Here is a 24,511-nt window from a genome sequence, read left to right as displayed (position 1 = left end):
AGTAATACCGTGTAACAAAACTGCCCTGGTCACAGTGCTTCACAGTTGAAAGCATTTTATTCATATGCCCACGGGCTGCAGAACAACTGTCTGACTAGTGTAACCGAGTTCACCCAAGCAGCTTTGCTTCACACAGGAGCTCAGCAGCACTCACTGAAGGCTGAGTTGCAGATCCACGCAGTGTAACACCTTGTGAGGCCCAGGTCGAAAGGGCATGGCCTTGTAGATCTCAAGAAAACTCAAAGGAAGAAAATCCAATCATACATCTTATTCATCTCACATCCGACAACTTCACAACCAACCTCAAACATCAAGATGGAGGTGAAAAATGTGTACACACCACCCATGAAGAAGCCGGAACCATCGATCAATGAATGTGGAGTTCTGCCACTGAGAAGCTGGGCACTCAGTTCACCCAAAAAAAAAAAAAAAACAAAACAAAACAAAACAAAAAAAAAAACAGTGGTATACAAACTGACAATTCCTGACAGGGGAGAGAAAATCCAGCAACCAATGTTGGCCTCTAGGTGCACACCTTTCTGAAACATTGGTTTTCTTAAAACATCAAAGTCGCAGCCTGGCTACTAGAATTCAAATTTTTATAATTAGAAGCTCATATTAGTTCAACCAAACCTTGTTCTTTTGCTAACCAGCTATCTGACCTTAAATAAGTCACAGAATCCTTGGGGTTTTGTTTACTAAGCTGGCTTTCAGCGGCGGCAGTTGCCTCTCTGTGTGTGAACTGGCAGCCGTGCTGACCTCATATAGCAAGCAGCAGCAAGGAGGAAGCAAATGAGAAAAAAGCACCTGACACTTGGTTCCTGCTTAGTCGATTCGTCGTTCCCTCGGCCCGCTCTGTGTAGGACCTACACATGTGAACGGAGGTTCATTTCCTTAACAGCAGAAGAGAAAGAAGAGAGAGGCATGCATCCTGAATATCCTAGCATGCTCTTTCAATAGACTATGCTTTTGTTTGTGTTGGCCACGTGTGTGCATATTTCTGTCTGTGTTGCTTTCTTTCTTTCTTTGTTTCTTTCTTTCTCTCCTCTTTTTTTGCTAGAAACACTTTTATTCTCTTATGAGAGACCTGGAAATTTCATATGAGAAAGAAATTATTTGACAGGCTGTGTATCCCTCTAATCTGAGTAAAACCTGGCCTTTGCTTGTGTCCTTGGCTCTGTGAACAGCCTCCTGACCCTGCTCTGCTCTCTGCCCGCCAGGGCCCTGTTCTTACGCTCTGTGGCGTGTGCTAGGTCTCCATCTCAACTTTTCTCCTACCAACTAGCACTTGCATTCTTTTGAGACTCTCTGGCGCTCTCAAAACAATGGTCTGAGGCAGGCATGTTGACATACAACAGTTATCCAGGCACTTGGAAGGTAGAGGGAAAAGGATGGAGTCCCATGCCAGCATGGGCTACATACTAAAACCCTGTTCCAAAACACAAAACTCAAAGCTGTCTTCACTTCGTAGAATATAGGAAACACTGATGGGCCCGTCTTAGTTTGTCCTGGCTGTCATCCAGCTCTTATCATACCCCCTTAGCAAAACTATTTTTATCTCTTGGTTTGGTCTTAACTAAAATTAAAGTTTCCCTGGGATCTTGTACTAAATTAAACAACACATTCCCTCTTTTCCTTGCGACAGTTTGGGTTGGGCTTGGGACTCCCAACTGAAACAATTCTGACAAGTAAAGATGCTGAGCCTGGCCAGTATCTCCAGCACATACCTAGAATATGGAACTGAGCAAATTCTTTCTGACCCCCGGGAGAGCACAGACCTAGATTATTCTGCAGAGAGAGAGCTAAACAGGCAGAGCCTGACCAGAGGAGCTCTAAGGGTCCTGAAACCACAAACGGGAGCTTGAAGAGCACAAACAGAAACTGAGGCACGCGCAAGCCATCTGAAACGGGCCTCATCCCCAGCGTGGGAATTGCTATGTCCTTCCCGCAGGACCAAATGCAGGGAGCTGGCAGGAATGGGACAAGAGGGTCAAATAGCTTGGCTTCTTTCCAAAGCCGGTGCATATTTTTAGGAGTAAGTGGAAGTCATTAGTACCGTGTCATTCCCGGTGTGGGTCTTGTCACCAAGCTGCCTGTGGCCTTTGATGCTTGCACACCACAGCTGTTCCTACATGTCTGCTCTGAAAGTCAGATCAGACACCTAATCCTCTCCCACAAGCCATCGCATGTTTGTCTGTCTCTTTCTCTCCAGGCTCCCAGATCCTTCAGACTTGTCGGGTTTTTTTCCCTCCACATAACTCAGAGGGGATTTTCTTTTCTCTGTCTTGTATTTCCACGGCTTCATAAAACTCTGCATGATTAAGGGATTTCAAACACTGGTGTCATATTATACAACTTATTAAATAATTAATCATCCAGGCCTCAGCCTACATTCAAAGACATAGGGCAAGCGCGAAGAAAATGGGTCTTATTGGATCCCATGAAGACAATGTGGACCCCGACACTTTCCAGAGGAAGGGAGCAGCTGCAGCCAGGTTGTAGGTGTGCCGGTTAGAGTCAGACTTGTGATGAACCCGCACCTAGATGGGGGAATCTTTGCAATTAAAAAAAAAAAAAAAAAAACATAGTCCCTCCCCATTGACTTCTGTGTAGATCAGAGGCACGAACGAACCAGCAAAGTAGAATGAAGTTTCTTTAGCAGGGGCATGTGATTTCTAATCTGACCCAAATGCAGATGCCCAGGCCTCCTGTCAAGGTCTTAACCTCCTGTTTTCGGTGCAGGCCTACCAGGAGTTTGCTGTACTCTCCATGAGTTTGGTGATCCCTCTCATGACTAGCTGCTTGTTCTTACCACCATCAACATTTACATAAGGGTAATAATAATTCCTTCTTGGTTGTTGGTGATCTTTTGTTATTTGTTGGTATTTTTTTTTCTGTTTTCTTATGTACCAAAATTGTGTGTAAAATTTTCAGCAAGTTGTTGGTTGTTTTGTTTTTAATATGGAGTATCTATGAGACAGCATCTTACAGATTTTGTGGGTTTTAAGACGTTTGCTGGTAGTTAACCACCATCTACTTAGTGTTGGGTGATCTCTCCACACTAGTCAGCTTTGCCTAACTGGAGCAGTGCCTAGCTTCACGTAACTACTGGATGTCTAGCCCTGTACCTGTCTACACTGCAACTAAAACCAGGAAAACCAGATAGCAGAAATGTAAAAGTTTCCCACAAAGTGTCAAGTTGGATCATTAGATGGTCAGCAGCAAGCATCAATTCCCAGTAGCTCAGCCAGGCCAAACCTGGTTCTGAGTGTGATCTTCTACACACACACACACACACACACACACACACACACACACAGCAAATACTCATTCTTCAGTCTTAGAATCATCCATCTATACAACAGGAGATATGACCAAAGTCTCATCTACATTCCTAAAAAAAAAAAAAGGCTAATTACTCTCACCCAACCCAAATTCAACATCCAGGGGAAAGGCATAATTCAGTCCAGTGTGGCTCTAAGGCTCATACTGGAAAAAAATCAAGAGTGGATAAGACCTGGGTCTCCAAGATGGAGTCACCCACTCAAAATCTAGGCATGAGAGGCAAGAGCACCCATCATAAGCACTGCGGGCACACATTGCACCTGATGTTAACAGAGACCATTTTAGAAAAATCCATACATCTTGTGGTCAATGTTGATGAAAATAGCCAGATATTAGCTATATCTTCAATATTCAGTATGTTTAAAAATAAATAATAAACCTTTTATATACATGGTTAGGGCAGAATCTTCCTAGTCACAGCTTTACCCAAACACATAACACATAGTAGATAACAGATGCTCAGAACATGCCTACCAAATGAATGGATAGAAAGAAAGCAAGAGCAGAAACAGGAGTAGAGCAAATACTTAAAGTAATGACCTCTCGATATCAGATTTCATGACGCTGATATTTTACATTGTTTACCTATTTCTGAAGGCTTTTTATGCTGCGTGAGCATTGTTGCCTTTAAATTTTATTTTAAAGCAGTATATTGTAAGGAAGCTGTATGAAGTAAGTGTTCCAGGCTTTCCTGGCAAGAAAAATCAACGTGTTATTGCGCTCTCTGGACAGCAGTCAGTATTGTCCTCTTTGTGGTGATGCCTCCGGACAAGATGAACAGGAACATAAAGACAGAGCCTCCTGGTGCTGAGCAGAAAGGACACTCCTCATTCCTGAGAGGCCAGCCCTAGTCAGCCAGGCCCTGTGCAGCACTGAGGCCTTTCATTAAGGTGCACACAGTGATCTCTCCCAGAACATTCCAAACTCATTGCTGTTTGCCCTGCTTCTGACCCAAGTCACTTCCCCAGACAACACAAGGATCATCTGTCCAGTTCAAGACATTCACCTCTACCACCCTGTGCTGTTCATCCGGATGATCCCACTGTGGGTTTTTGTTTGTTTCTTTGTTTGTTTGTCTTCTGATGGTACACAGCTGTTTTTACAGACATGGAGATGTCAGAGGCAGGGTCCTTACACCAAACGAATTTCGATCAACTCAAGGCTGTTTGTGTTCTCAGAATCTAGGCAGAGTGTCACGCTGTGTAATCATCAGCATTTGAAGTCTGCTTTGCCCTTTGAACCCGACCTTTCTGGCTCTCTACCACTCCATGCCACCCTCCCAGCCAATCCTACCCTCAAACTTCCACTTCCTAGGCTAGGGGCATAGCTCAGGGGTAGAGCACTTGCCTAGACTACATGAGGCCTTGGGTCTGATCTCTAGCATAGAAAAAAAAAAAATGAAAAAGGCTTATCTGTTTTATAGATTTCATGTTTTATCAATCACTGGACTCTAACTTCTTAGGGGGAAGAAAGAAAGTTTTCAAGGCCAATCACAGCTCAAGGGGCTGTAATCGTCACTCACCTCTTTTCCTTCGCTCACCCAGTTCTGACTTTTTCCTTCATTGCTTTTAATGTGTGAATATCTTTCTCGATTATGAGTCAGAATCATTTCTGAGCTTTTTTTGCCTTCACAGTATATTTAAACACAACTTTCCAAAAGCATCCAGAACTGACTGTTTCCAAGGCTGGTTTCATGTCTTACAGTTCCGCTTTCCTTGGTCTCCTTCTTTTCCTCCCCTCACAGTCCTCCATGCTAACTACCTGGCATGTTCACTTTTCTGCATTTGTTTCATGCTTACAATGCACTAGCCAAACATGTGTGTATATATACACGGGTGGCAGGAACCGCGTTTTTCTTATATAAAAATGAGATCATATTTTACAGGCTTTTCCGCATCTTGTTTTTCTCATCCCATAATTTGTGGAAATTACCTCCAGTTACCTGTTATGAGTACAATTCTTTTTTACTTAGTGAAATATCACTAAGTGATATCACTAGGCGATAAGCACAATATCACATGGGAAGAATATTCCAAAATCCATTCAGTATTTCCTGATAGGAGACATTCATTTCTGTCTCTACTTTTATCCAGTTAGTGTATAATAAGTAACTTTAATTCACATTCCTAGGCCTGGTGTTTTCTTTCTGACCACCTCTCCCAAGTGATATTTGCTGGATCCAGAAATATATGTATTTTTATTTTAACAATAAATTTCATTTATCTTCAAAAGGGCTATAACAATTCCTGGTTCTACAGCAGAATATGAGGCTATTTTTCTACATGCCTTGCAGCTATAAATAGCATCTAAGAGCCTAGGCCGCTGTCAGATTTTGACTACCCCATTCTTGTTTAGAGTTTCCTCAGCCTATTATATCTGTGAACATCATTTGTGATCCTCCCTGAATTGCCTGTAAAACTCTTGTCCATTTTTTCCACTTAGTGTTCATCTTCTGGTCAGTCTGTAGTGACCTTTCATATAGAAAGCCTTTGTTTATCCTCTGCATTATAGAGGATACACTTTCCAAATTTATTTCTTCTTTGTTGATTTGTTTATTGTATTCTTATACAAAAAGTTTTCAGCTTTATATAGCCTACTTTTTAAATCTTTGTATATGTATACAATGTACATGCATGTATGTGCACATCTATGATCATGTATGTGAGTTGTTAGTGGAAGTCAGAGAACTGCAGAGAAATTTTACTTTAGAACATGGCTGCTCTGGCAAGAGATCACATTCAAAGACCTTCTAGGTCTATATGATCCAGCTGGAATACAGACACACCTTTATTCCCAGGAAACAGAGGCAAGAAGATCTCTGCGTTCAAGACCAGATTGGCTTAGGGCAAGTTTCAGGTAAAGAACAGCTTAGGCCCAGGCGTGGTGGTACACATCTCTCAGGAGATGGAGGCATGCAGATTTCTAAGTTTTAGTCACTTCTGTTCAGGCAGTTCCAGCAAGTCAGTGAGTTGAAAGGCAGCGCAGTGTAGTTGAGTTTGTGGCAGGCAGTTCATTTCGTGGAATTCAGAAGCAGTTTTATAGGGAGAGTTTTACAGAGACAGGTTGAAAACCTGTCTCAGAGACTGAGAACATTCTAGGCCTAGATAAGATTGTATGGAGGCTAGACGCTTTCAGGACTAGGCCTAGGTTAGCAGATGGAGGCAACAAGCATCCAAGATGACAATTAGGCAAATAAAAGATACTTCTACAGAGAACAAGGTCATGTTGTCTGTCTTTGCCTTTGACCTTTTTGGGGACCTGGTTTCCTTGTTCCCCACGTGAGGCTAGCTTGGCTACACACTTCCAGAGACTCTGGGAACACAGAAACACAACATTTCATCCAGCTTTACTTGGTTGCCGGAGATTCACACTCCAGTCCTAACACTTGCAAGGAAAGTGCTTTTCACACTGAGCAACTTTTCTAGCCCCGGGTCTGTGATTAAATAGGCTCTGAACATAAAATCTTGTTTATCATCTCCTTTGTTCCACAAAAGTTATGTAGATATCTCTTAGATTTTCTCACAGGTATTTTAAAAACTGTTTTATTGTCTACACTTAGTTCATTGATCTACCTGGTATTAATAAAAATATTCAAAACTTGGAAAAATGAAAAATATGGATGCTTTCATTGTTCAACTAGAGCACTGTATGTAACATGCTTGTAGACATGTTATTGACATTTCTTTAGCCCTGAGGACAAGGACAGGAACAACCTGCTCCTTGATGTTGACTATGAGTTAGGGTCTGGACTCTGCAGAGTCTCATGATAACTTGTAGGGTTTGCTCCAATAAAAAAAAATCAAACTTTTTATATCCAGTGGAACAGTTTCTATCATAGTACAGTTTTTTTCCCCAACAGGCCATTTTCTCTTGGTAATCTTGCCTCAGAATGTCTTTCCTGACAGACACATATCTCTCTTCTCCAAACGCCCTCCGGACCAACTTTCTCTCCTCTTGGTTCCTCATTATAAGTGCAATAAATCTTCGATCCTTGTTCCATCATAGAAGGGCCCTCGTTTTTTTAACTTTTTTTTTAATTTTATTTTTTTCTTATCAGTTACATTTTATTAACTCTGTATCCCAGCCGTGTCCCGATCCCTCATTCCCTCCCAGTCCCTCCCTCCCTCCCTCCTCTCCACCGTGCCCCTTTCCAAGTCCACTGATAGGGGGGACCTCCTCCCCATTAATCTGATCCTGTTTTATCAGGTATCTTAAGGACTGGCTGCAAAGCTCTCCTCTGTGGCCTAACAGGACTGCTCCTCCCTTGGGGGGTGGGGAGGCCAAAGAGCCAGTCATTGAGTTCCTGTTAGAAATAGTCCTTGTTCCCCTCACTATGGGAAACCAATTAGTTACTGAGCTACCACAGGCTACATCTGAGCAGAGGTTCTAGGTTATATCCATACATGGTCCTTGGTTGCATGTCAGTCTCAGAAAAGACCCTGTGCCCAGATATATTTGGTCCTTGTGGAGCTCCTATCCTTTCCCCATCAGACTAACTCCCCTTCTTTCTTATGATTCCCTGTACTCTGCCAAAGGTTTGGTCATGAGTCTTTGCTTTGAAAACACTGCTAGTTAGAGTTTTTCAAATGCGCTCAGTAGACTCCTGTCAATGTTTAATGTGCATCCCATCTGTCTTTCAAAACGAGGATTGATAATCTTACCCCATGTCCGCTCTCTTGATTATCTTTTTTAGGTGTACAGATTTCATTAAGTTTATCATATCTTATAGGTCTATATAAGTGAGTATATACCGTGTTTGTCTTTCTCCTTCTGGGATATTTCACTCAGGATGATCTTTTCTAGATCCCACCATTTGCCTGCAAATTTCATGATTTCCTCCTTTTTGATTGCTGAGTATTCCATTGTGTAAAAATACCACAATTTCTGTACCCATTCCTCCGTTGATGTACATCTGGGTTGTTTCCAGGTTCTGGCTATTACAAATAAAGCTGCTATAAACATGGTTGAGCAAATATCCCTTTTGTGTACTTGAGCAAACTTTGGGTATATACCTAGCAGTGGTATAGCTGGGTCTTGAGGAAGCACTATTCCTAATTGTCTTAGAAAGCGCCAGATAGATTTCCAGAGTGGTTGTACCAGTTTACATTCCCACCAGCAGTGGAGGAGGGTTCCCCTTTCTCCACAACCTCTCCAGCATGTGTTGTCCCTTGAGTTTTTCATCTTGGCCATTCTGATGGGTATAAGGTGAAATCTCAGGGTCGTTTTGATTTGCAGTTCCCTGATGGCTAATGAGGATGAGCATTTCTTTAGGTGTTTCTGTGCCATTCGATATTCCTCTGTCAAGAAGTCTCTGTTTAGCTTTGTTCCCCATTTTTTAATTGGATTACTTGGTTTGCTGCTTTTCAGCTTCTTTAGTTCTTTGTATATACTCGATATTAGTCCTCTGTCAGAAAAAGGGTTAGTGAAAATTCTTTCCCAATCTGTGGGCAGTCGTTTTGTTTTGATGACAGTGTCCTTTGCTTTACAGAAGCTTTTCAGTTTCATGAGGTCCCATTTATTAATTGTTGCTCTTAGAGCCTGTGCTGTTGGTGTTCTGTTCAGGAAGTTGTCTCTTGAGCCAATGAGTTCTAGGCTGTTCCCCACTTTTTCTTCTAACAGATTTAGAGTATCTGGTTTTATGTTGAGGTCTTTGATCCACTTGGACTTTAGTTTTGTGCAGGGTGATAAATATGGATCTATTTTCATTTTTCTGCATGTGGACATCCAGTTGGACCAGCACCATTTGTTGAGGATGCTGTCTTTTTTCCATTGAATGGTTTTGGCTTCTTTGTCAAAAATCGAGTATTCATAGGTGTGTGGGTTTATTTCTGGGTCTTCTATGTGGTTCCATTGATCCTCCTTTCTGTTTTTATGCCAATACCATGCAGTTTTTATTACTATTGCTCTGTAGTACAACTTGAGATCGGAGATGGAGATACCTCCAGATGATCTGTTGTTGTACAGGATTGTTTTGGAGATTCTGGGTTTTTTCTTTCTCCATATGAAGCTGAGAATCTTTTTTTTCAAGGTCTGTAAAGAATTGAGTTGGTATTTTGATGGGAATTGCATTGAATCTGTAGATTGCTTTTGGCAGGATGGCCATTTTCACAATGTTAATCCTACCAATCCATGAGCACGGGAGATCTTTCCATCTTCTGAGATCTTCTTCAATTTCTTTCTTCAGAGACTTGAAGTTTTTCTCAAACGGGTCTTTCACTTGCTTGGTTAGTGTCACCCCAAGGTACGTTATGTTATTAGTGGCTATTGTGAAGGGTGTTGTTTCCCTAATTTCATTCTCAGCCCTTTTGTCTTTGGTATACAGGAGGGCTTCTGATTTTTTTGAGTTGATTTTGTATCCTGCCACTTTGCTGAAGGTGTTTATCAGCTGGAGGAATTCTCTGGTTGAATTTTTGGGGTCGCTCATATATACTATCATATTATCTGCGAATAGTGACACTTTGACCTCTTCCTTTTCGATTTGTATCCCCTTGATCTCCTTTAGTTGTCTTATTGCTCTGGCTAGGACTTGAAGTACTATGTTGAAGAGGTAGGGAGAGAGTGGGCAGCCTTGTCTTGTCCCTGATTTTAGTGGGATTGATTTAAGTTTCTCTCCATTGAGTTTGATGTTGGCTATAGGCTTGCTGTATATTGCCTTTACTATGTTTAGATATGTACCTTGTATTCCTGATCTCTCCAAGAATTTAAACATGAATGGGTGTTGGACTTTGTCAAATGCTTTTTCAGCAACTAAGGAGATGATCATGTGGTATTTCTCCTTCAGTTTGTTTATGTGGTGGATTACATTGATGGATTTCTGTATGTTGAACCACCCTTCATGCCTGGGATGAAGCCTACTTGGTCATGGTGGATGATAACTTTGATGTGTTCTTGGATTCGGTTTGCAAGTATTTTATTGAGTATTTTTGCGTCAATATTCATAAGAGAGATAGGTCTGAAGTTCTCTTTTTTTGTTGGATCTTTGTGTGGTTTAGGTATCAGGGTGACTGTTGCTTCATAGAATGAGTTTGGTAATGTACCTTCTGTTTCTATTTTGTGGAATAGTTTGAGGAGAATTGGTGTGAGCACTTCTTTGAAGGTCTGGTAGAATTCCGCACTGAAACCATCTGGCCCAGGGCTTTTTTTGGAGGGGAGACTGTGAATGACTGCTTCAATTTCCTTGGGGGATATAGGGCTGTTCAGTCTTTCTACCTAATCTTGACTTAATGTTGGAAGATGGAATCTATCAAGAAAATTGTCCATTTCATTTAGGTTTTCAAATTTTGTGGCATATAGGCTTTTGTAGTATGACCTAATGATTGTTTGAATTTCCTCAGTGTCTGTAGTTATGTCACCCTTTTCATCTCTGATTTTGTTGATTTGGATAGATTCTCTCTGCTTTTTAGTTAGTTTGGCTAAGGGTTTGTCTATCTTGTTGATTTTCTCAAAGAACCAGCTTTTTGTTTCATTGATTCTTTGAATAGTTTTATTTGTTTCTAATTGATTGATTTCAGCCCTGAGTTTGATTATTTCCAGCCGTCTGCTCCTCTTGGGTGTATCTGCTTCTTTTTTTTCTAGGGTTTTCAGTTGGGCCATTAAGTTGTTTGTATGTGATGTTACGAATTTCTTCTTGCAGGCACTTAGTGCTATAAATTTTCCCCTGAGCACTGCTTTCAATGTGTCCCATAAATTTGGGTATGTTGTGCCTTCATTTTCATTGAATTCTAGGAAGTCTTTAATTTCTTTCTTTATTTCTTCCTTAACCCAGCTTTCATTGAGTAACAAGTTGTTCAGTTTCCATGTGCGTGTAAGCTGTTTGTTATTTCTGTTGTTGTTGAGGTCCAGCTTAAGTCCATGATGGTCAGATAGAATACAAGGGATTATTTCAATCTTTTTGTATCTGTTGAGGCTTGCTTTATGACCAACTATATGGTCTATTTTGGAGAAGGTTCCATGTGGTGCTGAAAAGAAGGTATACTCTTTTGAGTTTGGATGAAAAGATCTGTAGACGTCTATTAGGTCCATTTGATTTAGGGTCTCTGTAAGTGTTTTTATTTCCCTATTTGTTCTCTGTCTAGTTGATCTGTCCCTTGGTGAGAGTAGAGTGTTGAAGTCTCCCACTATTAGGGTTTTAGGATCAATGTGTGATTCAAGCTTTAATATTGTTTCATTTACGAATGTAGGTGCTCTTGTATTTGGGGCGTAGATATTCAAAATTGTGATGTCCTCTTGGTGGATTTTTCCTTTGATGAGAATATAGTGGCCCTCCTTATCTTTTTTGATTAACTTGGGTTGAAAGTCTATTTTATTAGATATTAGGATGGCTACTCCCGCTTGTTTTCTGGAACCATTTGCTTGAAAGACATTTTTCCAGCCCTTTACTCTGAGGTAGTGTTTATCTTTGTTGCATACGTGTGTTTCTTGGATGCAACAGAATGATGGATCCTGTTTCCGCAACCATTCTGTTAGTCTGTGTCTTTTTATTGGGGAGTTGAGTCCGTTGATGTTGATAGAAACTAGTGACCAACAATTGTTGCTTACTTTAGATGTGGGGTTGGTGGTGTCACTGAGTTTCATTGCTTGTATTCTTTTGGTTTTTTGTTGTGTAGTTATCTATTTCCTCTGTTTCCTTCGATGTAGTTGTTTTCTTTGGTTTGGAGTTTCCCTTCTAGTAACTTCTGTAGAGCTGGGTCACTATGTAGATATTGTTTAAATTTGGTTTTGTCTTGGAATATCTTGAATTCTCCGTCTATGTTGATTGAAAGTTTTGCTGGGTATAGTAGTCTGGGTTGGAATCTGTGGTCCCTTAAGGACTGTATGATTTCTGTCCAGGCCCTTCTGGCTTTCATAGTTTCTGTTGAGAAATCTGGTGTGATTCTGATAGGTCTACCGTCATATGTTACTTGGCCTTTTTCCCTTGCTGCTTTTAGAATTTTTTCTTTGTTTTGTAGGTTCAGTGTTTTTACTATGATGTGACATGAAGAATTTCTTTTCTGGTCTAGTCTACTTGGTGTTCTGTAGGCTTCTAGTATGTTTACGGCCATCTCCTTCTTTAAGTTGGGAAGGTTTTCTTCTATAATTTTCTTGAAAATATTTTCCGGACCTTTGAGCCTGATGTCTTCTTTTTCTTCTACTCCTATTATTCTTAGGTTTTGTCTTTTCATGGTGTCCTTGATTTCTTGGATGTTTTCTGTTTGGAACTTTTCTGATTTTATTTTTTCTTTGAAAGACGTGTCAATTTCCGCAAGTGTATCTTCGGCTCCTGAGATTCTTTCTTCCATCTCTTGTATTCTGTTGGTGATGCTTACCTTTGTAGTTCCTGATCTTTTCTCTATGTTCTCCAGCTCCTGGTTTTTCTCTATTTGTGTTTTCTTTATTGATTCTAATTCTGTTTTCATGTCTTGCACCATTTCCTTCATCTGTTTGAATGTGGAGTCCCGCTTTTCAATGATAGCTTCTATTTTTTTGTTCGTTTCCTCTCTATGTATCACTAATTGTGCCTCTACTTCTTTGGGTATAATTGCCTGTATTTCTATGAGAGCTTTATTTATTTCTTATTTGCTTTCATTTGTGTGGACATTTCTTTGAGAGCTTTGTGCATTTCTTCTCTGTTTGCCTCAATTTTCGTGGTCATTTCTCTGAGAGCACGATTTGTTTCCTCTTGGTTAGTCTCGATTTCTTTGGCTATTTCTCTGAGGGCTTTGTTCATTTCATCTTTATGGGCCTCTAATAGCTGGAGAAACATAGTTTTGAAGTCGTTTTCTTGTATATCTAGTGAATTGAAGTGTCCATTGTTTTGTGGGGTTGCTGGTGAGGTCATATGTCCTGATTTTTGTTGGGAGTGTTCTTACGTCTGCCTCTAGCCATCTGGTTATTTATAATCCTCACTGTTTGTTCCTTGAGATTGTAGTTCGGGTTATGATCCTCTCTTTCTGTTTTCTGGACTGTTTTTTCAGGAAGATGAGAGAGGTTCACTGGTTTGGGAGTGTGCGCTGTGGTTTCAGTTTTGCCTAAGTAAGGAATGTGACACTGGCGCTATTCGAGTGCGCTTTTAGTGGGCGCAGTGTGCATGAGCGGATTCTCTGACTATTGTAGTGGCCTACAGGCCAAACTAGTATACAGCTCTGTCTGGGATCCAGGGATTGTTTGCCTGGATTACACTGGTGGACCCGCAAGGCAGAGTCTTCAATGTTGGGGTCACTATCCCAAGAATCCCTATGATGCCCACACTAGGGGTGTGGGTGGCAGGGATCTCGTCTGGTTGCTTCTGTGGAGAGGCCCTGGGGTCTGGGGCAATCTCTCCCTAGAAGGTTCACTCACTCTCTTGCAGGACCAGTTGGAATGCACAGGGGTTCCCCTTGCTCACTACTCTCTGTTTTGGTCCTGCTGCGGAAGTGCACAGGTAGGCTAACAGTCAGCTCTGTGACACTGTGGCCGCAGGACTCAGTGTCCACCTTTCCTGTGTGCTGCCTCTTTGTCCTTTCCCTTTTCCAGGAGGGGTTATGTTGACTGTCCCTGGGTGGCGCGGGAAAGAGTTAGATTGAGTGTACTCAATCCCAGATCCCTCTGCCAGAAGCAGCCTGGCGGTAGAATCTATGTTTGCTAATCCCGAGAGAATAGCAGGTAGCGTTGAGTGTCCTCAGATCCAGAGCTTGGGTTTCTCTGCTAGGGGCCGCTGGGTGAGCTGGAGAGAGGGTGCTGTGTCCTTGGCAGGCTGCCTCTCTGTCCTTCCCCTCTGACCTTCCCCTCTGCTAGGGCAAGCTTATGGAGGTGCTCTCAGGGGAGTGCCAGCAGGGGTTGGGGCTTCTCAGTCAGATCCTGAGCCCTGAGCTGGCGTTTCTCTGCCAGGGAGAGGGGGGAGGGGCGCTGGTGATAGAACTTGCTGCTAGCCCTTATTGCGCTGGACCCAGGAGAATCTCAGGATGTGTAGAATGACCACAGTCCCAGATCCCGAGCTGTAGTTTGTTTGCTAGGAGCGGACGGAAGCACTGGAGTTCCGGCACTGTGAAGCCGCTGTGCGCCTCTTTATCCTTCTGCTCTGCTGTGGCAGGGTTATGGCGGCATTTGGGGGAGTGCCCGAAGGGATTGGGTTTTCTCAGCCCCGATCTCAGGTTGGGGTACAGACAATGTGGTCTGTGGCAGATTCTGCTGGATGCCTCCTGCCTCCTCCCAAGAGGGAGTAGGGATTTTGAGCTGGGCGCGCAGCTGCTCTCCGTGCGAGGAGGGAGCTCAGTTGTGATGGCGGCAGGTACCCGTGGTCGGAGAGACCTTCCAGGGAAAGACTGAGTGACCCGTGACCAGTCTGGCAACTTTCCTTCCCCGTGGGGTTTTTTTGCGACTGGGACTCTCAGTCTCAGGCACCCTTGTGCCCACCGATCAGCCTGGGAAAGTGATCGGGACAAGCAGGCTTGCAGCACCAGCCCGGAGACCCAGTGCCCGAGTTACCCGGGTTCGCTTCCGGGTTCTGGCTGGGCAGCCGAGAGTGGACCCGACCGATTCCCATGCCGTGGGAGCCTCCCCTCACCTGGGAAACATGATCGATCGCTGTTGTTTTAGGGCCCAGAGTTCAGTCTCCTGGTCGCTGCACGGAGTGTGTTGTCCTGCTTCTCAGACACAGTGTTCTCCCTGCACCGCCATCTTGGCCCCTCTTTTTTAACTTTTTTAACAATCACAATTTGAAACTGGAAGGCATTTGTGAGTCTGATGTGAGAGATATTTTATTTTATTCCTCTCTGTGTGAATGATCGGTTGTGTCAGCTCCTTTATTAAATAGTATCCCCAACATCCTCAACCCTGAACTGCAGTGCCTAATTGTTTCAGCCCTCAAGGAAAACCTAGTATGCAGAAAATACATTTTTGTAAATATCGTATATCCAGCTAAGCACGTAGGGGGCAGGGCAGGTAGATCTTTGTCGTGAATTTGCTTTGTACTATATTCTGATATTTGAAAAACAGTCACTTTTCATTACTTTTCTCTCATTTTTTTTCTCCTCTATGCAGAAGTACTTTTCTTATGAATTTTAAGACCTTCTCTTCCAACTCTAAAATTAAACCCATTTTAGTGTTTTACTGAATATTATACACTCACTTGTTTAACTATCTTGGTGAAATTGGTATGTTTCTGATTTTGAGCTTCCCCATCTTGAAGCATGATGCATCTTCCAATTTGTTTAGCTTTTGCCTTATGTCTTTCAATAACAACTTTACGGTTTCTTTATGCAGGCCCTACATTTTGTTATCTTTACTGCGAAGTATTTTGCAGATACTGAACGTGGAATGTCATTTTTCTATTTCCATTTGCAGATGATTTTGCCACAACAGAGAAAAACGATTTATATTTTATATCCCTATCTTGTATAGAAATGCCCTAATAAATTCTCATTATTTTTAAACAGTTCATTTGATTTCACAGCCTGGCCTGGAGTGATTTTAGAGAGAAAAAAAATTTTTTTAAATATAGATAGCCCATACGATTTCCTGTCTATCGCTACATGTTTATTTTAACTAGCAACCTATCCATTAACACATTCCATACTTTTTTTTCCTAATGCCCTAAAACTGGCCATGCTCTTTAAAGTCACTGTTTAAGCTCCTCCCGAGAAAGAAGAAGAGCCTTGCAAGAGGGTAATCTACCAGAGGCTCTCTAAATAATACAAGTCTTGGTAGATAGACCAGGCTGCTGTCCCATAGCTACATAAAATCCCATCCTCATCAGTCAGGGAAAGGCACACATGTCAGTAATAAGAGCTGATATATATATATATATATCATATATATATATATATATATATTTTTTTTTTTTTTTTAATCTTAGAAACAAAGAAAGGTAACAGAAAGCAAGGGGAGGGGACAGGTCAGGATGGGGAGCAAGCAGTAAGTCCAATCAAGGAGAGGTTTTAGGGGACTGTGATATTTGCAAGGCAGCCCCCCATAGGCCTGAACTTGTGAAGCCTTGATGGTGGCCTTGGAAACCCAAGGACCCAAATGCCTCTGGAGCAGCTTGTAAAAAGGGCGGTGGCTTTGTGTGAGCACTTTGAGGCGCTCACAGTCAGTGGTCAATACCCTTTCTAAGTACTCTGTTTTATCTAAATCCCTCCTTGTGGTGTTCCTGACTATAAGTTTATTTTATCTTTGAGGGTGGGGGCGGGTAGCTCATCTCTTACCAGTCCTTCAAATAAAGGGGAAATACAGTTATTGTTTCTTTATGTAATAAGAAGCCAAAATTTGGTTTTATGTAATTCAATCAGAGTGTTTTATGGTCCATAAAAATCAGTCGCCTTCTGAATTCAAAAATGGTGTTTTCCATGGGGGTGGGGGGGGGATTCACCAAGAACACACATGCTTTTCAAATCCATTTGTTCTTGGTGTCTGCAGTGTTGGAGGAGGCATTTACAGCTAGCCTGTACGTGTTCTAAATGTCATGAGTGACAGACTCTCAGCTTTAGAGAGGATATCTTCATTTACCATCATCTGAGTCAATATTGTTGCAAGAGACATTTGCTCAGTCTAATAAAACACCAGTTCCTTCGGCCTGGAAAAACAAAAGAGCTTTTCAATACTCTGATATCATTTTTCATGGCACCAAGAGGGGAGACTCTGCAGAGAACAGCTGGATCCCCTTCAGGCTTTGGAAAGAACACACGGAGGGAAGCATGGCCCTGGCTTTCACCAGGAAGCACATAGAAGCCCACGGTGGTCTGCTGGCTGGCCCTCCCCTCCTAACCTTTCACTCTGAAAGACAACCACTGTGGCTCCATCATCCTGGGTGTGCAGACAGTCCTTGGTCCCAAAGGCCAGGATCCCTGTGGTACTGGCTTACATCTCCCTTCCCACTCCTGTTTCTCCCTTATTGACTTAGCTAGGGAGAAAGTGCTCTCTGGCCTGTTCGTGTCAGGCCTGGGCTATTCCCCAAGTACACTTGCAGGTTTACTTGCTCAACTTATAGCCATGACTGCGACAGAGCACACAGCATCGCAACCCCAACCCCTGCCAGCTCTTACACACCTCTAAAGAGAATAAGAGATGTTTCTAATTTGACAAACCACTGAACATTAGTAATGTCTTTCTTAGATCTGCCTTCCTCTTAAGATCTAAAACCCTGAGTGGAAAATCATTCATTCAAGCATCCATTCATTCATTCATTCACCATGTAGTTTTTAAATATATAGCAGTTGAGCACCTCCTGGAGGTCAAATAATGGAAGTTAACTAAATAATGGAAGTACACCATATGCTGTCCACTTTCTACTGATGCAGGGTGGAAACACAGGGAACATTAGTGGGGCACAGGGAGGGTGAGGAGCCCCCAACCTTGCCAGCTGAGAGTCAAGAATCCCAGGACAATATACAAAATTCACTGGGAAGGATGCCTGCAGAGCTGCACCATTATTTTCATGCAGGGGTATTTCAACAAGAATAAACAACCAGTGAGTCACGCTTAAGGCCTAAGCACACTTGGCCTTTCTCCCTTTCCAGATGTAAACCTGCAATTTTCGAGGAATCTCACAAGCCACTGCATTTACAGTAAAAGGATGTCTCCCAAACCTCTTGTGCAACCTTTATAGCCCATTATTTTGTTTCATCAGAATGTAATCCCATCCAAGGCATCCTTGGGAACCATCCTATGACCTTATTTATCAAAGAGAAGAGGAAAAAAGATCTCTCAGAAACCCTCAGGGCTGTAACCTCAGAACCTACCAAAGTAGGTACGCAGGTGCTGTGAGAAGCCCACAGCCATGTCTCTCTAATAACTTCCACACTAAAAATCTATGTTTAAAACCTCTTAATAAACCCCCATGCTGCTTCATAATGGCTCATTCTAAAAAAAAAAAATTCTTTCTGTGTTGAAGCCAAGAATCCCAGCTTTATCTGAATAGAAAAAAAAAAAGTCATAAAAACTATTCACAGGGCAGCATGGATCTGTGCCACAGTTCCCCACTGCTGTAGACAGTACTAATACTAATTTCTATAAGTTGTTACTGGCTCTGCACCTACCTGCTGAAGATACGGTGGGGATCTTCTGCTCATGCTTTTACGTGACTTCTCTTCCGCTTGGTGGTTCCCTACCAGGATGGCAATCTAGAACCTATCTCTTGTCAACACGATTGGTTTTGTTATTGGAGTCTAGGTGGTACCGGGAGTCTGAGCAACAGACTGTGAGCACCTGTACAGGATACTCTTCTGCATCAAAGAAATCCAAAGTTAACTCCCGCTTAGCCTTTTCTTTGTAACCAGTTCACACACTGTGACCTTCTAAGATCCAGACAGGTCAGTGTAAATGAATAGTCTTATTCCTGAGGATGCTAAGGCTTAGTCCTATTCATGAACATACACAACATTTAAAAAAAAAAAAAAAAAAAAAAACAGAGGAAGGTCATGGAGGAGTAAAGCTGAAATTAACTGAGCATTTCCTGTGTATAAGTTAACTAAGCTGCTGCAGGATCTTTTATCACACTGTGAACCCAGAGATTGTTTACTGGAAGAACCTGTTTCTAGTTGTGGTATGGCTCAGTCCTGGCACACACTTTTAATTCAAGAGCTTTCTGTAAATAGGATTAAATAAATTAACCTTAGGTCAAGAATCAAAGCAAGCAACCAGCTGACAAGAAGTGAACATGGGGGGAAAAAGCCATAGAGAGTGAGAGGAATTTCAGAGGACAGATAGAGAGATACACAGGAAGTAGAAAGGAGGGACATTCGGTTTGGAGGGTTTTTTAAGATGACTACAGAGAAGGAGAAAGGGATCTTTTCTACAGAGACGCTGGCTGAGTATGAAGCTCAGCTGGCTGGTTTCTCTGCCTCTCTGAACTAGCAGTTTTTCACCCCAATGTCTGGCTCCTGAGTCTGTTTCAGTAAAATTGAACATTTGGGATTCTCTTTCATTATAATAACACTAAGCTGTGTGAAGAAAGGTATACTCCCGGGATAGAGCAAAGAACAGAGAGGCATAAACAGAGCCTGGGCATACATGCCAGATACTCTGACACTCCTATTTACAGTCAAACCCACAAACCAGTGAACCGAGAGATTTAATTAGCACTGGGCACTGGAAAGAGCCACACTCGTGTTTTCTCAAGACGCAACTGGATTTGTAAATACACACATTAAATTTTCATAACAAAATGAGGAAAATGAGCATTCCGAGACAATAAAGTAAGACAAGATGTTCAGGACACCCAGCCACTTTAGGTCCAACCAGTCACTGTAGCCAGTAACACAGGGTTATGGAAGCCGACATGCTAAGGTCTAGACTCATCCTTATAAATGGCTAAATTACCTTTCTTTAAAACACACACACACACACACACACACACACACACTTTATACATACATAAAATCCAGATTAGTTAGTACCATTGAATTGTCAGCAGAAAAAAATAAATAAATAAAAATAAAAAGATGTCCTGTTCAAAGGTTGTACTCAGAATTCTTTTAGGGAAAAAACAAACAAACAAACACAACACAACACAAAACAAACTTTTCCTGTTAGTTCTTTGACAAAAACCGGATTTTTCAGTTTCATTGTAAAAAGAAACAGTAATGACTTGTAATCTTTAGGAATAGCATTTTGTCTCCACTTTGAAGCCCTTTGGTTCTAGGAGGCCATTTGTTCTTTAGAAACAGGGACTGTGAGATGCCTTTCTGGCTCACCCTGACCCCTTCCCTTTCTTAGAGTCAGCTCTCAGGAAGAACTGCAGGAGGTGCCTTAATGGCCATGTCCTCCAATAATGAACGACCAGGGAAGCTTGAGCTCTCCTGCCTTCCTTAGGAGCAGGATGTCCCACCACATTTTAGCCTAGCAACCCTTTTGTCCCCAAGACATAAAGCCCAGGGCCTGAGGCTCTTCAGGGTTTCTCTGACTTGTGCAATTTGTTCAGATAGGGTTCCATTTGCCTCACATCTTGCCTAAGCTTCGGCAGAGTCACTCACCATTGACTGCTAGGCCTCTGTAACAAGTAAACCTGCTTCAGGCCACTTCCATGTCTGATCCATCTGACCAGAATGACATGACTCAGCACCACCTATAATGTACTTGGTCAGAGTGCGCCTCTGGGGACGCCTGTGGGCTGAAGCACTGGATGTGAGTTTAAAGAGCTGTTCTCAAAAGCTTTCTTTCCATTCTTGCACCTTAACCATCCTGGAGAGAAATATCCATTTCTATTAAAGTTTCAACAGCTCCTTTCTTCCTGAGAAGCCGCTGAAATCTGACCCGATTTTTCAAATGCCTGTGTCCATCTTGAGTACATAAGACCCCTTTTTCAGTCCCAGAATTTGCAAAGGTCTACGTCGTGTTTCAAGCCTAAATAGATTTTTTTTTTTTTTTTGGCACCAAAAACACAGCCTGCGGTTTTTTGAAGATGAAGCGTGTTTATGGCATCGCCTCTCGGAGGACAGGCCACAAGATCGGCTGACAATTACTATTCCTCATCTGGCCTCGGGGTCCCTGGCGGAGGAGCGCAGAGCAGAAAGCAATTAGAAAAAGCAGGCAGAATGTCAGCAATGTGGCACCTTACAGAATCACCAAGGAGAAGGATTAAGGAAAATCATCCAAAGCAATTATCCCAAAGACCAGTGGGGCCGAGACAAATCCCCCACAAGTCCTCAAGATGCATCGTAATGTTCTCAGCCCCGAGGGCTGGCAAATGTCTGCCTCAGTGACTCCACAGAATAAAGAATACAGTCAGACAATCTCCACTTCGACGTGAGCCAGCAAGTGTGCTCTGCCCACCACACGCTCCTCTGTTATTTGCACCTCAGTTCCTCCTACACTGTAATTTCTCCCTCTCCTCCTGACCCCTGCCTCCTCCCCATTGCCTCCCATTCCCCCCACATACATGTATACGTAGATGTATGTATGTGTACCCACATGTGCCCAACTGTATGTATGAGCATATACACAGAAAGCTTTTAATTTTTCTTTTCTTTTTTTAATACTTACATCATTTGTTTATTCTGAGCACGTACCTGTGCACTTGTGTGAGCACACGTGACAGCACACGTGGAAGCCTCAAGACAAGCTGCTTCCCACTGTTCTGCGTTGTCCTTGTAAACATGAGATTACAGACCTCATCTGCCACACCCAGCACCCAGTATTTATTTTCAAATAAATACTGAAAGAAAACTAATTGGATCACTGAAGTTCCTCTGAAAAACAACAGAATGTTTGAACTCAAATGAGCCATTAAAAAAAAAAATGTAATCATCGGTCACCTGCTCTTTGATCACTTCCCCCTGGCAATTCAGTCTTGCCAGGCCACAGAGAAAGAGGATCCAGGCAGTCCTGATGAGACTTGATAAGCTAGGATGAGATGGCAGGGGAGGAGGACTCCCCCTTTCAGTGGACTAAGGGGAGAAGGATTGGGGCAGGAGAGAGGTAGGGAGGGTGGGATCAGATGGAGATGAGGGAGGGGGCTATACTTGGGATATAAAGTGAATAAATTGTAACAAATAAATTTTAAATTAAAAAAAAACTTTAAAAACATAATCATAAAAAATGAAAAAGATGCATTTCAAAAGGAAGGCAAGAATTTTCCACCAGAGATACACAGCGATCACGGCACACTTCGATTCCACAGCAAGGCAGTACACTCTTAGGGCTGTTAAGTAGACAGTTTTTGCCTTCACGGCAAGTCTGCCAAGGACAGTGGTCTGGAGCTCAGTTGCTCCCACATGCAGTTTTTTAATCAGCATCCAACAGTTTTCCTTCATTTCCATTATATATTTGGCCTTAATGTACTATCAAAACCTGAAGTGAGTTCTGGACTACATGAAACGGCTTGCAGGCCATGACACTAAACAGGTCTACCTACCTGACTATGCTTGACAATTTTGGAACTATGTACCTGCTATCTTCATTGGCAAATCAGGCCTGTAAAATGACTGCTGTGGCTGGACCAGGCTTAGGCACACATGTGTGCTCTTGCCATCTTCCCAGCTCTCGGTCCCTGAGGACCTTTCTGCGTACTCCACAGCCACGCCCAGATGATTCTGCCCACTGCCAGTCGTGTTTGGACAGTCATCACTGGAACGGCGGGCTGTGGAACCTCCAGGGCAAAGTTAAAACTTTAGCACAGGTTGCCTTCTCTCCATCCTCCAAATTTCCTGTGGCCTCACAATCCAAATAGGTATGTTTTGACAAAAGGGGTCTGTTTAAATGTTGGGCTGAGATAAACATAATTAAAAAAAAAAAAAACTGAAGATTTATGGGAACAAAACAGGATACAGTACCAAAGTCAATTTAAAAAAAAAAAAAAATGAAAATTTTTAGCTTTCTCAGTTCCAGGGGCAACTATATATACTTTCCCAAGTCAGCATTTCCCAGTGGAGCAGACAACACAGGGTCCAGATCATGCTGAGCCCTGCAGCACTGCTCCCTAGGGAGAAAAAAATTAAGACTAGGCTGTCCTTTTTGAAGAACGATTCCCAATAAAAAGCCAGAAGCATGTCAAGAGTGTTAGGGTCATTTCTTCCAATAGCCCTCATGCTGTAGCCTGAGTGAATTTCTCTCTTCCATCCCCATCCTCCTGTAGCTAGGTGAATGGCAGCCTCCCAGGCAGACTTTAACATACTGTTCCTCTATTGCACCGTGAACAGCTTGAAACCCAACTCGTAAATTTCCTCTAAATTCCTCTCATCCTCTCTACCTTTCTCGGGATCTCTGTGCTGCTGAGCTGTCACAGGCGCTGTCCCCTGGAAAGCTTCTCATTTTTCTTTCACTGTTAGTTCTTAAAAAGTCCCAAAGCAAAACAAATTACTCCCATAAAATTATAATGGTGAACGGGAAAATTCATGACAGTCCTCCTCCAGGGTGACAGTTGCCACAGCTTATGCTTGCTCAGACACTTTAGGCACCCATCTCCTCAGGGGTGTGGGATTCCTGGGAGTTTACTTCGGGTCCTGGGAGGCCAGCGGGAGTGTCTCCAGTTTCCCACACCACCACAGAGCTCTTCCAGATCACTGTGCTGCACCACCAGAGCTGCCCCAATCAACGTTATGAGTCAGTGGCCCACAAGCTGGATAACCCAATAGGAACGATTCGTTTATTCTCTTTCTGCTTTCTCAAAAGGGATGAGCACTCTTGATTACCTCTTTCTATGAGAATAATGTCTTCATCAGTTGGGTTCCAAAATAGCTCATCCTGAATCTGGTTTTCCTTTCATTCTCCTTTGCTGTTTCTACTCCTCCAACCTCTAAAACTGTTCATCTCCCTCTCTTTTTAGCCCTTCATGCTCCTCCCTCACCCTCCTTTTGCACTGCAGAGATTGCCACTCCGCTTCAGAAATCCAATGACCTTACTATGTCACTGACTCTGCTGTTTCTCACTCAGACACCTCTGTTCAGATCCTAAGTGGCCAGTGGCCTCTTGGACACTGTATTCTCATGCTTCTTTGGTGAGTCAAATTTATAGTATTTGAAACTGAATTTCTAATTGTCCCTTAGAACATTCCCTTCTTCCCCATCTCAGCAAATGTCCCAGCTCCACTCGGTTGCTCAGGAGTCAGAATGGACCCATCTCTCAGACCCTTTTCTCCAAGACCTCATTTCACCCAGCCCAGTCCATATCTTGTCTCACGCCCATCAGTCTCACCACTATCTCCTCTGCTCTGGGCCAAGCCTCCAGCATGCCTTTTCTAGGCTGTTCCAACAACTGCTCACCTACTGTGCCCCTTCAGTTAATGTGCCATCAGAGCAACGTTCTGCACAGCAGATGTATATTATGCTGTTCATAACCTTCTATACCTCTACGGCTACATTAGCATGGCTTACCAAGCTCAGGTACACCTTCTTCTGCTACACATACCCCAGTTCCACTCTCGTACCCTATCCCACCTATCTGCCTTGCTCTGGGCACATTCTTTCTGCCCCTAAGTCTGTCTGTGTTCCTCTCTGGCTCCATGTTTGCAACATGCCTCAGTTTCTACCTGTCTTCTCTTTTCCTATCTGGCTAACTTCTGCTTTTCTTTGTATCTCACTTGAGGCACATTTGCTTGAGTGTTTTTGTTACTTGGTGAATGTTTAGGACTGAGTGACAGGAGTTGGCCTCTGTCCAGAGACGATACATAAAGACCCAACAAAGAAAGAAATTTTCAGACTAATCTCCCTCATGAACATTGATACAAAAATACTCTCTCAGTAAAATCCTCACAAACCAAATCCAAGAACACATCAAA

General features: G+C 42.7%; 1 pseudogene; it reads right to left on the bottom strand.

The window, feature by feature from the left end:
* The window catches only part of LOC129667728 (U1 small nuclear ribonucleoprotein C-like), a 67,461-nt pseudogene extending 43,224 nt beyond the window's left edge, over positions 1–24,237 (bottom strand).
* Between the last annotated feature and the right edge of the window lie 274 nt (positions 24,238–24,511).

Source organism: Psammomys obesus, unplaced genomic scaffold (genome assembly GCF_907164565.1).
Source record: "Psammomys obesus unplaced genomic scaffold, mPsaObe1.curated_primary_1811, whole genome shotgun sequence".
Classification (NCBI taxonomy): Eukaryota; Metazoa; Chordata; class Mammalia; order Rodentia; family Muridae; genus Psammomys; species Psammomys obesus.
Note: the sequence above shows the minus strand (reverse complement) of the source record. Positions and strands in the feature narration are given on the sequence as shown.